Source organism: Protopterus annectens, chromosome 4.part0, assembly GCF_019279795.1.
Source record: "Protopterus annectens isolate FY-2018-M chromosome 4.part0, PAN1.0, whole genome shotgun sequence".
Lineage (NCBI taxonomy): Eukaryota > Metazoa > Chordata > Ceratodontiformes > Protopteridae > Protopterus > Protopterus annectens.
In genome coordinates, this window is record NC_056733.1 from 962,034,488 (window position 1) to 962,048,408 (window position 13,921).

Below are 13,921 nucleotides of genomic sequence, written 5' to 3' on the forward strand. Positions count from 1 at the left end.
GAAGTGTAATTTTGGATTTTTTTATGCTGAGTTTAAGCCAAGTTTCAGTTACAGCAAGAATATCAGGCTGATGTTGGGTAATCCAGGTATGTAGTTCAGTAATTTTATTTCTTATGCTGCTAACATTTATGGCAGAAAAACTTAGATTACTGGTGTTGGTGTTTGACTACTGTAGGGTTACAGTAGTGTGTGGAAGAGAGCTGTCTTGATGTTTATTGTGATAGGTGGGGCCAAGATTAGGTTGAATGTCTCCTCCTAGAACGATTTTAGTATATTGGAGAATTAGTGGTTCTTGGCTTTTGGAGAGTATTTTTCTGCCTAATTTTGTTTTGGTTTGAGTTGAAATGGATTTATTCAGTCTATATTTGGAGTAAAGGTGATGGGGCATCATTAAATAGGTTTGGAGTGATGTGTGGAGAGTGTAGCGAGGTAGTATGAATAGGTGGCTGGAGTAAAAGTGAGGGGCATCATTTAATAGGTTTGGAGCGATGTGTGGAGAGTCTAGCGAGGTAGTATGAATAGGTGGTCAGAGTTGGAGCTGTGCTGTCATATACTACACATCCACTGCCCTACTTCTCCTGGCATAGCTGGCAATACCTCCTATCACTGAGCATGTTTCAGTGGTAGCGTGCTCACCAGCTCTATCCCCAACCATTCTTCAAGCCAGTAACCCTGTGTACAGCATGGATACTACGATCCTTGGCCAAGAACAGGTCCCAACATATAATCACAAGGACTTTCCAACTCCCAAGACTATAAACAAAGTATGCAGATATCTATTATTAATATTTAATGAGAACTAAAACAGTTAAAACTACTAGTACTGCTAAAACTACTTGTACTGTTCTGTAGACACTCCCCTAGTTGAGCACGTTATCATGAACACCAACTACCACTTCCTGCCCTTTTTCTCTACTCATCTAATCCACTTTAAACCCTTATTTTACTGCTCTAACTAAAGTTCCTAGGTCTAACTACATTATAAACTCTTGCCCAGTGTCCTCCAGACACAGATATAGTTTTCCTTTAATTCTTGCTTGTGTTTTAAACTGAGACTCATTACCTGGTTGGAAAACTTCTCCAGCAATTGGTCTGTACTTACTGATTGTTTTCCATGCTATCCTCCACCTCAGGTGTAGCCCATGCCCCCCCCCAACTCCTCACATCTGGACCCAGGTATTATCAGTTCTCTGTAGCTGTGGGCACCATTTTTGAAAACCCTCTCTACCTGCACACATCCTCCTCGCTGAGCATGTTTCAGTGGTAGTGTGCTCACCAGGTAACTTAAATGCATCTATGACATTTACTGTTAGCTTTTAAAGCTGTATTGCATTTTTAGACACTTTAGAATGGTACACTGGTTAAAGCTTCAACTGAAATATTGTGAATAAGTCCCTTTGGTGGTCTGAACTGCTGCGACTAATGTGTTGTTGCCTTCATTACTAGTTTTGTACAGTTATACATTCGCATCAGTGACTGCTAAACCTTGTAAGTTTTCAACTGTAACAATTGCATTTGACCCTATGGTTGCTTTACTCTGCTGATACTAAGTATGCAACATAAAAGACCATAGACTGCCCCTACGATACTTGCATCTTTAAAATTCAGCTTAGCGTTTTTGCATTGGAGTAGCCTTTTAGCTGCCATCTGTACATGGTTGCATAGACTGCATTTGTAACTGTTCATCTCACGGATGTGTGCTACATTAGACAAATACTTGTAATAGTTTTCTACTACTGTTTTGATATATAACATTTGCTTTTTTATTGCATTATTCCTTACTTTAATCACTGTTGTTTTTTGTTTGTTTTACCTAATATGACTACTTGTGCTTGTTTCTATGTAATTTTGAACTAAGTCTGCTGATATACCCAGTGCAGATTCCAATCGGCACATTCTAACTTTGTCCTTCTGTTTGGATGTTTTAGGTTTTCTTTTGCCCTCCTGCATATTTTTTAATATTTCCACTTCTTGTGTCTCTCTTTTTACCTCCTAGCTCTCTCCCCAACCATGCTTCTAGCCAGTAACCCTGTGTACAGTATGGATACTACAGTCCTCAGCCGGGATCAGGTCCTAACATATAATCACAAGGATTTTCCAACTCCCAAGACTATAAACAAAGTATGTATATATATATATAAATATTTAATGAGAACTAAAACAGTTAAAACAACTTGTACTGCTAAAACTACTTGTACTGATCTGTAGACACTCCCCTAGGTGAGCACATTAAGAGAAAAACCAACTACCACTTCCCGGCTTTTTCTCTACTCATCTGACCCACTTTAGACCCTTATTTTGCTGCTCTAACTAAAGTTCCTAGGCTTAACTACATTGTAAACTCTTGCCCCATATCCTATGGCCACAAATATACTTTTTCCTTTTAGTTCTTGCTTGTCTGTTAAACTGAAACTCATTACCTGGTTGGAAAACTTCTCCAGCAATTGGTCTGTACTTACAGATTTGTTTCCATGCTAACCTCCACCTCAATTTTAATAATAATTAATAATAAATAATAAAATTACATGAAAATATTAAATATCTATTTACAGTAAACACCAGAGCTTCAGAAACAGGAAATATTAAAAAGAACATCCATAGAACGTTTCAGACAGATATAGGTTCATAGGTGTGTACTAGGCTAATGGCTCTGGAGCCTTTACAAGCCTAGCCATAGCATTACCCTGGCATCATGCCACCCGACCTTAGTTCCCTCTGTCGAGTAGAGCCACTGGAGAGATCCCTGGGGTGAATTTTCTATTTCCCATCCATCATCAAGATTTCTCTTAAAGAGGGCCAGTGAGGTGCTCTGTTTGACATGTATGGGGAAGTCTATTCCATAGCATGGGCAGTCTCTGGGTTATGAACCTGTTCCTCCAGCATGTTCTGTTGATTGTAGTAATGCGGTTGAGGTGTCTGGAGTGTGTGGTGCGGAGGGATTAGGATTTCTTTAGATGTAGCATTTCTAACAGAGCTGGGTCAGACATGGCTTTGTAAGTCCAGCAGAGATGTCCTCTAAGTAGGTGATATGAAACAGAGAATAGTTGGAGTTTTTTGAGTCTGTCCATATAGTGTTTAAGGCCTAGGATCCTCTTTGTGAGGTACTTTTGCGGCCTCTCCAGTTGTTGCAGGTGTTTAGTGAGGTACATGCCAAATGGGGCATTCTACTCAATGATTGGCCTAATGGGGGAAAAGTAGAGGGAGACAATGACCTCTTTCTTCCTGGATACAAAACCCTTAGTAATGAGATGTGCTGCATAGAAGGACTTTCTGACCACAGTGGCAATGTGGTGGTCAAAAGAGAGGTTGCTGTCAACCTGTATTCCCAGATCTCTTATAACACCTTTTGTGTTCAGTGGACTACCATCGATGTGGTAATTCATGGGAACTGGGTTTTTCCCAAAGGGGACGACAACACATTTTTTGGCATTGAGCTGAAAGCCATGGTTCTGCCACCAGCTGTTGGTCTCAGTGAGGCCTTTCTGTAGGATGTCAACATCACTTGGGGAGTTAATAATAACTCCCAACTTGCAATTGTCTGTGAACTTTGTCAGCCAGAGTCCCTTCACATTGGCCTGGACTTCAGAGAAGTAGATACCAAACAGGAGAGGACCCAGGACCAAACCCTGTGGAACTCCACTCATGACTGGTCGGCAGTCTGACTTGGAGTCAGCTACTTTCACACTGTGGGTTCTATCTGTGAGACAGTTTGCAACCCACCTAGTGCTTAGCTTAGTGCGTTTTTCTATGATTCCTGAGTGGGGAATGGTATCAAAGGCCTTGGCCAGATCAAGGTAGGCTGTATGAACCACCTTGCCTTCATCCACAGCTCTGGTGACTGACTCAAAGAAGTTGACCAGGTTGAACAGGTATAATCTACCCTTCACAAAACCAAACTGTGTGGGATCCAGAGTTTGGAGATTCCCTATATCCTTGTTTATTAGGTCCACGATGATGTGTGGACCTAATAAACAGTATTTAGCTAATACAGAAAAACAGTATTTAGCTAATTTCACTATCTATTTCTGATTGACTAAAAGAATTACTGTTCCCTAGTTAAGTTACTTACTACTGCAAGGCAAGATGATGTGGGTGAGGGTCTTTCTAGTCAGTTTGTTATGGCCTAATTCAGCTATTTTTCAAAATTTGCTGCAGATGGATTGTGATTAACCCTCTGCTCTTCCAGTATCATTTGTTATAATATATACATTTAAACTGTTACAGTTATGCATGCACATTTCTTTGCTTTCCAGCAGGGCACACTGTTGATAGATTTTAACAGACGCAGCTTCACAAATACATTTTTAAACACAAGCACCTGTACACATCAGTTTGATACACAAATGACAAATAATTCTTTACTAAATTCCAGCTAGCTATGCTGGCATATGTTACACATCCACTGCCCCACTTATCCTGGCATAGTTGGCAATGCCTCCTATCCTCGCAATAGGAAAGAGTGAAAAAGAGAGACAAACAAAGAAGAGAACACACATGGAAAACATTGAGAGAGTTTGTGCTGAAGGAGTTGGGAGAGGATGGCTACTATGCTTTTGTTGGGGGATAAACACCCCATTATTTCAAATATTTGTTCATAGTCAAGGGTAATGTGGGTGGGGAAATAGGAAAGAGGGTGAAGGAGAAAGGATAAGACAGGAAGGTCTAAAGAAGTGCCATGTGGAGTCCCAGTCCACAGAGCTTTAAACATATCCACTGCCAGATGATGTTGCAGTCAAGGGCCCGATGTTGAGGGGGTAGGGGCCTGTGTTGGTGCGCTGGTCGGCACCAATCGAGAAAGCATGTCTTCCACATGCTGAGGACAAGCTTCAGCTGGCTGAATTTGCCTGTCTACTACTTCCACCAGTACACCCTCTATCAAGCTCTGAAGCCCCCTTTTGGTGAGGCTTGCCAGGCTGCTATGTTGTAGGGTGTCTGCAGAAACAGTGCTTCTTCCCAATCCTGTGGGGATGTCCCTAGACAGGCAGAGGGTGATCATTCCCTAGCCTGGGAGGTACATGGGTAGCCTGCTTCTGTGGGATTTGAATGTGTAAAAAAAGGAAAATAAATGGGAGAGAAACAAAACAATAACGGAGAAAGAAATGCATAATCAAAATAAGAACAAGAGAGAATAAAGGGGTGGGAGAGACAAAATACAAAAAAACACAATAAATCCACACATCATGTTTACATGCCATTTCATATACTACTGAAATATTACAATCATATCTTTACTGAAGTAAAACTTGTATATGGGGAGTGCTTATGCATACAGTGGGGGTAGTAATTTAGGATGTGCGTTTGTATTTGGGAAGAATTATATGAGTAGCGTTTATGCTTACTTGTGACGAATTCAAATGGCAATAGCTTGTGTCTACTTGAAGGGAGTGTCTATCTCTCTAGTTATGTACATGCAATACATTCAATACAGTACTAAAAATACCTTTATTAGAAGTAATCAGTTAAAAACAGAGTAATGCCATTTACACGTACATATTTGTAATGTTAGCTTGAACTGTAATGCTTTCAGTTGCATTTCTTTCATCTGCAAAGATATACAAATATTTTCCTTATGATCAAGATAGAAAAAAGTTGTGAATAGAGTACATCAGTTATACATGCACATATTTCTCATTTTTCAGTGATGTAATGATTTCAAATCCTTTTTTATGCTTCTGAATAAAATCCCAGTCCAGGTTAGGCAGAGTCCCTCATTGACTCTCTTCAAGAGGAATCTTGATGAGTGGATGGGAGATCGTAGGTTTACCCCAGGTATCACTTCTGTGTCACTGTTAGACAGAGGCACAGTATACTAACCTCAAAAAAGGGCATAGCAAAATTCATTTAACATGGGTGGCGAAAGCCAAACACACTCTGACTAGGCTTATAAATGCCCTAGGGCAGATAGCCTAGTATGAACCTATGAACCTATGAAACTTATTGCAAACTAGTAAGACAGATTTCTCTTGTACTCCAGTTATCATAGGATCATAGGATATTACTAGGCTAATGGCTCTGGGGCCCTTACAAGTCTAGTCAAGAGTTTATCCCCAAAAAAGAAACCTTAATTGGCACCTGTCACCCCTGTCAATAAGGGACACAGGTGGAGCCCCTGAGACAAATGTGTGGTTTCCCATCCACTCATCAAAGTTACACTTGAAGAAGGTCAGTGACATACTTTGCTTGAGCTTGAAGTGTATGGGGAATCTATTCCAGAGATGAGGCAGCCTCTGGGAGACAAACCTGACTCTCCAGCAGGTTTTATTAATGTCATATATTAGATTTAGGCCTTCTGATCAGATAATGCATCAGGACTTAGACTTATGGATATGGAGTATCTCTAGTAGAGCAGGGTCTGAGATTGCCTTGTAGGCGAGACACAGATCACTTCTGAACAATCTGTATGATACAAAGTAGAGTGATAGTGATTTGAGTCTGTCCACATAGGGTAGGTGTTGGAGGCCGTGGACTCTCTTTGTGAGGTATTTCTGTGACCTTTTCATTTGGTGCAGGTGTTTGGAGAGGTGCATACCAAATACGGTGTTGTAATCTATTATTGGCCTAATGAAGGAGGAGTACAGTGAGGTAATAACCTCTTTTTTTGGATGCAATCCCTTTACTTATGAGATGAACCAACTAAAGGCTTTTCTGACCACTGCTGTTACATGATGGTTGAATGTGAGATTGTTGTCAACCTGTGTACCCAGGTATCTCACCACAGGTTGTGTGCTTAGGGGGTTGCCATTGATGTGGTAATCAGTAAGGGCCATGTTTTTGCCAAATGACATGATCATAGGATCATAGGAGGTAACCACCCTCTGTAGGGCATGACATCATGCTAACCAAACCCTGTTTACTAGCAGGACTGTTAACACAGATATGGATATTATTGGCAACTTTGGTTTAACCAAAACTGTTTTGTCACATACTTTTTTTTTCTTAAAGGAAACTACTTACCTTTCCCTTCGATGCTTGACTAAAATAACGTATTGGTAAAGGTTATTTTTTATCATAATACCAGTACGTCTTATATAACAGAATCATTTTTCTTTTAATTTTTTTTTTATTGGTGGTGGGGGTGAATGTCACTATGTGTGCTGTTTTTAAATGTTAGGAACTTATGATTTGTTTTGAGGTGCTGGGTTATGACACACAATGTTGGATGGGAATGGATCACACAAACGTGACATTTAGATGACTTTGTGTTTTTAAAACCATATTCTGATTTTATTTAGTCAATGGATAATTGGTCATTCTCATGGCAAGCTTGGGACAGTTGCAGAGGGCTGCAGACTGCAGAGCTGTCTATAGTGTGTTTATGCACAACAAGTACAAATATGACTCAGTCATTGTCCATGTTGGAGTGAATGACTTGAAATGTACCTCCCTGGACTACATGAAAAGAGACATGGAAGAGCTCTCAGATCATGTGGCCCAGGTAGGAATGACCCTAGCCCTGAGTAGCATCCTGCCTTCACCCAGAATGATACCACAGTATAAGGACAAAATGATTGACTTCAACAATTGGCTAAGCTTCTGGTGTCATTCAAAGGGGAGCCAGTATCTGTCTGCCTAGGATGACATGGTCGACAGACCATGATGCTTTGCCAGAGATGGTCTGAACCTGTCACCCCTGGGATTCAGGTTACTGGCTAAGGCTCTTGCCACCCCTATAGTGCCTTTTTTAGGCAAAGTTCAAAGGACAAAACCACCACCATAACATGTACAAGCATGCAAAATCTGAAGTTAATGCTATTCAATGATAGAAGTCTAAACCTCAAAATGCACTTTCTTGAGGCACTCCTAAAAATGGAGAACATCGATATCTGTACAGTAACTGAGACCTGGTTCAAAGCTCCAGAGAGCACCCCTGCAATACCAGGCTACAACTCTTACCACACTTTTCAGCCACCAAACCAAGACCATAACACTAAAGGTGGAAGAGTGCCCTTATTCACCAAGGATATTCACACCACCAGGCTAGTTGCCCAACACAATGCATCTGACATTCTCCAGGTGCAACTAACACTAGGTAAAGCTGCAATCCAAATTGTACCTTGCTACAGATCCCCACCATGCCCCAAGATTCCCACTACACCTTTCTAGACATACTGGAAAATATTAAGATACAACCAAACATCCTAATACTGGGTGATTTCAACTACCCTGCCATTAACTGGGGAAATTATTCGTGTACCAACACCTTTGCCCAACGGTTCTTGGAATTCATAAATTCCAATGCCCTGGATCAACTAATCCATAGTCCCACTAGGGGCTCCAATATCCTAGACCTGGTCATTACCAACATGGGAAATCAATGCTCCACACCTATGGTCACCCCCTCATTGGTCAGGTCTGACCATAAGCTAATCACCCTTGACATCCACATCCCTTCCCTACCCCCCAATAAGGAAACCTCTGTAAAAAACTTCTCCAAAGCCAACTTCATGCTACTCAAGTCAGAAGTGACAAACGTCATGACACCCATGCAGACGGGAACTAAAAGTTCGACTGCTGAATCCTGCACTAGGGCACTGTACGAGCAAATCCACTCATGCATGAATCATGTCATCCCAAATAGAACCAAGACACTCTCCTTCAATAAAAGAAAGACAATCTGGTGGTCCCCTGCCATAAACAAAGTTTACAACAAAAGGAAGAAACTGTTACAGAAAAGAGGAAAAAAGCCCAGGATGCAAAAAACTCCCTTACCAGCCTCAGTAAGAAGCCGAGATCCCTCATAAAATCCTCCAAAGCTAGTTACGAAAATAAAATTGCCAAAGATTCACAAGACAACCACAAGGCATTCTATAGTTATGTCAAGAATCTAAATGGCAATGCTCAGGTCTGCTCTGAGCTACAACAGAATGGCATTAAATATACTGATCCCAAGGATATTGCCAATATCCAGGCAGATTGATTCAGTGCCAATTTCACCCTCCTCTCACCCCCTAAATGGCCCATCTCAATACTGAAAGATTGCCAAATTCCTGTAGTAACGGCCACACTGGTAAAAACCGCACTCTCCAAAGCTAAGAATACAACATCCATGGGACCAGATGACATCCCAGGCTGTGTACTACATTAACTACAAAATGAGCTGGCACCTCACAATGTCATGTTTAATCATAGCCTCACCTCAGGCTTCATGTGCCCACTGAGTGGTGCACAGCTACAGTTATCCCAGTCCACAAGGGGAGATCCACCTTGGATCCTGGGAACTACCGCCCCATCAGTCTGATGAGCCTGATCTGCAAGGCCATGGAACGTATTATCATGGAACTTTTAAACAAAGACATTGGCAACCTTCAAACACTGGACCCCACCCAGTTTGGATTTGTGAAGGGCCGATCTTGTCTCCTGAACCTGATTGACTTCTTCAAATCAGTCTACAGAGCTGTGGGCGAGGGTAAGGTGATCCACACAGCCTATCTGGACCTCGCCAAGGCCTTTGACACTATTCCCCACTCTGGAATCATAGATAAACTTACTAAGCTGGGCATTAATCCCTACGTCACTCGATGGGTTGCCAACTGGCTTACTGACAGAACCCACACTGTTAAAGTAGCCAACTCCAGATCCAGCTCCAGACAAGTGACAAGTGGAGTACCTCAGGGTTCAGTCCTGGGACCGCTCTTGTTTGGCATCTACTTTTCTGAAGTACAGGCCAACACTAAGAGACTCTGGCTAACAAGGTTCGCAGATGACTGCAAACTGGGAGCCATTATTGAATCCCCAAATTATGCAGATATTCTACAAAAGGACCTTACAGAAACAGATGCGTGGTGTTAGAGCCGTGAATTATCACATAGATGGCAGTACACTAAACACCGAAAGTGTGATAAGAGACTTAGGGACACAGGTGGACAGTGGTCTCACCTTCGATAACCACATCGCCACAACATTCAGGAAATCCTACTATGTTGAACACCTCATCACTAAGGGCTTTTAACCCAGAGAAAAGGAGGTCATTGTCCTACTGCACTCATCCCTCATTAGACCCATTATAGAATACAATGCCCAGTTTGGTATGTACCTCTCAAGACATCTGCAACAACTGGAAAGGCCGCATAAATACCTCACTAAAAGAATCACAGGCCTAAAGCAGATGCCCTATGCTGACTGTCTAAAAAAACTCCAGCTATACTCTGTTGCATATTGCCTACTCAGAGGCGATCTCTGCTTAACATACAAGGCCATGTCAAACCCAGAGCTGTTGTCATGCTACACTTAAAGAAATCTCTATCCCTCAGAGCCACATGCTCCAGGGATCTAAACCTTGTCATCACAATGAACAAAAAATGCTGATGGAATAGGTTCCTGACCCAGAGACTCCCCAGAATCTGGAATAGACTGCCCATATCAAGCAAAGCACCTGTTTGGCCCTCTTCAAAAGGAACCTTGATGATTGGATGGGTGAAAGGAAATTCACCCCAATGATCACGACAGTCACCCTGCTAGATAGGGGTCCTGGGATGTAAATATTGTGGGAAGAAATAGCTAGGGAATTGTTATGGCTAGGGTTGTATAGGACCTAGGGCTGATAGCCTAGTACCAACCTATGAACCTGTGCCAGTCTGCTGTACGTTCATGTTACTTTGGGAATACACTCATGACCAGCAAAAAAACAGAAATCCACTGATACATCTCAGGACATGTTTGCTTACTACTAGGATTCATAGAAATAAATATAAATTAGCATAATTTGCATATAACATATGCAAATGGCCCTGAATTTTATGTCAAAAAGTTGAGCATTGCCATATTAATTTGCCAATAGCTGAGACAGGTGGCAAATGCAATAGGATTGCACAGACTTATTAAAGTAAGAAAATATTTAAAAATATATAATAGAATAAAAAAAATTCAAAATATATTTCATTAATGAGTTAAGGGCCAGTTAGCTTTAATTTGCTACATAAGCAAATCCAGGCCACCTGCTGATCTCTGCAAAACTTAAGTATAATTTTTCACTGTATATTGCACTTTTGAACTGCATTTTAACCACATCACTGCTTATTTGAACAGTTTTTTTTTTCTGAAGTTGTTGCACTTTGTTTGCTGTAGCATAGACTAGATTCAGACCTGCTGAATCTAGTTCTGTTTGTATAACTTGATCACTAAACCAGGTCATCTTTTGCTTGAGAAGGTTCCTGTGCACCCTAGTAGCAGCAGTGTGTACTTAGAACTCATCTGATTGAAGGTTGCTGGATTAGGGCTCAGTTTTGAGTTTTTTTGTTTGTGCTTGTTCACTACATAAGCACAATATTTGCGCATCATGCAGTGCTGTGCAGCGATGGGTACTCTGCTGGTGCTCCATCAGTGAGTTCTCCCATTTATCCCTCACTAACAGGTGACACGTTCAGCAAAGTGCCTGAGGTACAAACACAGATCCAACCCACTAGCCCTTTGTATTTTTTGTTCACTACTCCTGTCCTCTACTTTACCTGGTCCTTCCTGTCCTCTCCCTGTTTTCTGACCACATCAACTTATCTAGCATTATGGATGGACAATTTCCTACAGTTTCTCCAGCCACCCTGGTTGACATGGGTATCCTGAGCCAATTTAGCCATTGCCTCATGTATACCGACAACCCACTTCTTCTAGTCCACACAAATTCATTATGTGAGAGATACACCTGTATCAAGAACCTAGAATCCAGGCTCTCTCACTCACCAGTCAGTTCATTTGATACTAAGCAGGTTGCCAGCACGCACACCTCACCTCTTGCACCTACCAAACCAACAACACATAAACCTACATATGTGGAGGTCCTTACAAGAAGCTTACCTAAACATCAGAGATCTCCCAAACACAAACACAAGCATGATTCACATAATAGATCCTCTGCAGAACATAGTACACATAATATATCACACACCAGTATCTCACCAAGCACATCCCTAAAGTGTAACACAAAAACAAACATCTTAGTCATAGGTGACTCAATTGTGAGACACACAGATGTCCCCCTTATCATGCTGGATAAGGAAAAGGTCATGGATTTTGGGATTTCAGTAACTGGCTAAGGCTCTTGCCATCCCCATAGTGCCTTTTTTAGGCAATGCCACAAGAACAAAATTTCTGATGTAAAGATACACTCTAAAAACAACCTCATGGTTAGGCTGCTAAATGCTAGAAGTCTAAACCAGAAACTGCACTCACTGGAAGCAGTCCTCATCCTGGAAGATGCTAACATTTGTGCAGTCACTGAGACCCGGTTTAAGGTTGTGGAGAGCACCCCAGGCATGAGAACTAAAAGAGGTGGTGTATCAATATTCATTAAAGATAAATACACCTCTAGATTGGTTAAACAGTATGATTCCTCTGAATTACTTCAAGTGCACTTGAGAGTAGGTAAGACCCCTCTTCAGGTCATTGCCAGTTATAGGGCTCCCTCCATGAATCAGGACATCCACTCAGCCTACTTGGATCTATTTGAGTCAATCAAGATACAACCACAAACCCTGGTTTGGGGTGACTTTGATTACCCATCCATCGACTGGGTAGATTATATGTGTTCTAACTCACTTGCCCAAAGGTTTCTGGACTTGGTTAACTTCAATGCCCTGTACCAGCTAGTTGACACACCCAAAAGAGGCTCAAACATCCTGGACCTGGTGCTCACTAACATGGGGGACCACTGCACCACCCCCAGTGTGTGGCCATCCATTGTGAGATCTGACCTTAAATCAGTCTCACTAGAAGTAACTATAACACAAGACCCCCCCCCCAGCAACAACTAGACTAAAAATTTTCTCGAAGGCCAATTACAACCTCTTACTCGAGGGGATAAATAGCTTCATAGCCCCTTCCCCACTGATGGAACAGACACCTATTCCAAGTTATACACCAATGCTTTTTTACAAGCACCTGTACAATTGTATTGGCTCTGCCATACCCGATAGAACCAAAGCAAGATCTTCAAAGAAAAACAAACCTGCCTGGTGAACAACTGCAACTAATAGGCTCTACAACAGGAGAAAGAAATTGCTGTCTAAGAGTAGGAAGGAATGGTCCCAAAACTAGAAAACCTCCCTTTTCAACTTAAACAAGCAAATAAGACTCCTGGTGAAATATTCTAAAGGTAACTATGAATCCAAATTAGCTTCCCTAACTAAGAATAACCACAAGGTGTTCTTTGGTTACATCCATAACTTCAAATGTAAGGCACGGATTTGCGCTGAACTAGTAGTTAATGGTACTACATATATAGAACCTGTGGATATAGCAAACCTCCTGGCTGACAGGTTCAGTGAAAACTTCACTCCCCTGTCCCTGCCACATATACCCCCAAAGCATCCCTAACATCTGTCCCTCACCTAGTATATCCAAGGAGCAGGTCTTAAATGCCCTCTCCAAGACCAAAAACACAGACTGTGGGACCATACAACATCCTGGGTTGTGTTCTACATGGTTTAAAACAGGAATTAGCATCACCATTGAGCACACTTTTTAATCACAGCCTAAGCACTGGCTTTGTCCTAGTGGAATGGAAGACAACTACCATCATCTCTTTGCACAATGGGGGTGCATCCACAGACCCTTGGAACTATAGACCCATTAGCCTCACCAGCCTTATTAGCAAGGCCATGGGACGTGTCATCATGGGCCTTATTAACAAAGATATAGGAAATCTCCAAATTATTAAGCCCACCCAGTTTGGCTTTGTCAAGGGGAGAGCATGCCTATTAAACTTGTTGGACTTCTTCAAGACAGTCACCAAAGCCCTAGATGATGGCAGATCTGTCCATGCGGCCTACCTAGAATTAGCCAAGGCCTTTGACATAATCTCCCACTCAAGCACCATTGATAAACTCACCCATCTGGGTATCAGCCCATATATTGTCAGGTATGTTGCAAACTGGCTCACTGTTGGAACTCATACGGTCAAAATAGGGGACTCCACCTCCTCCAGCAGACC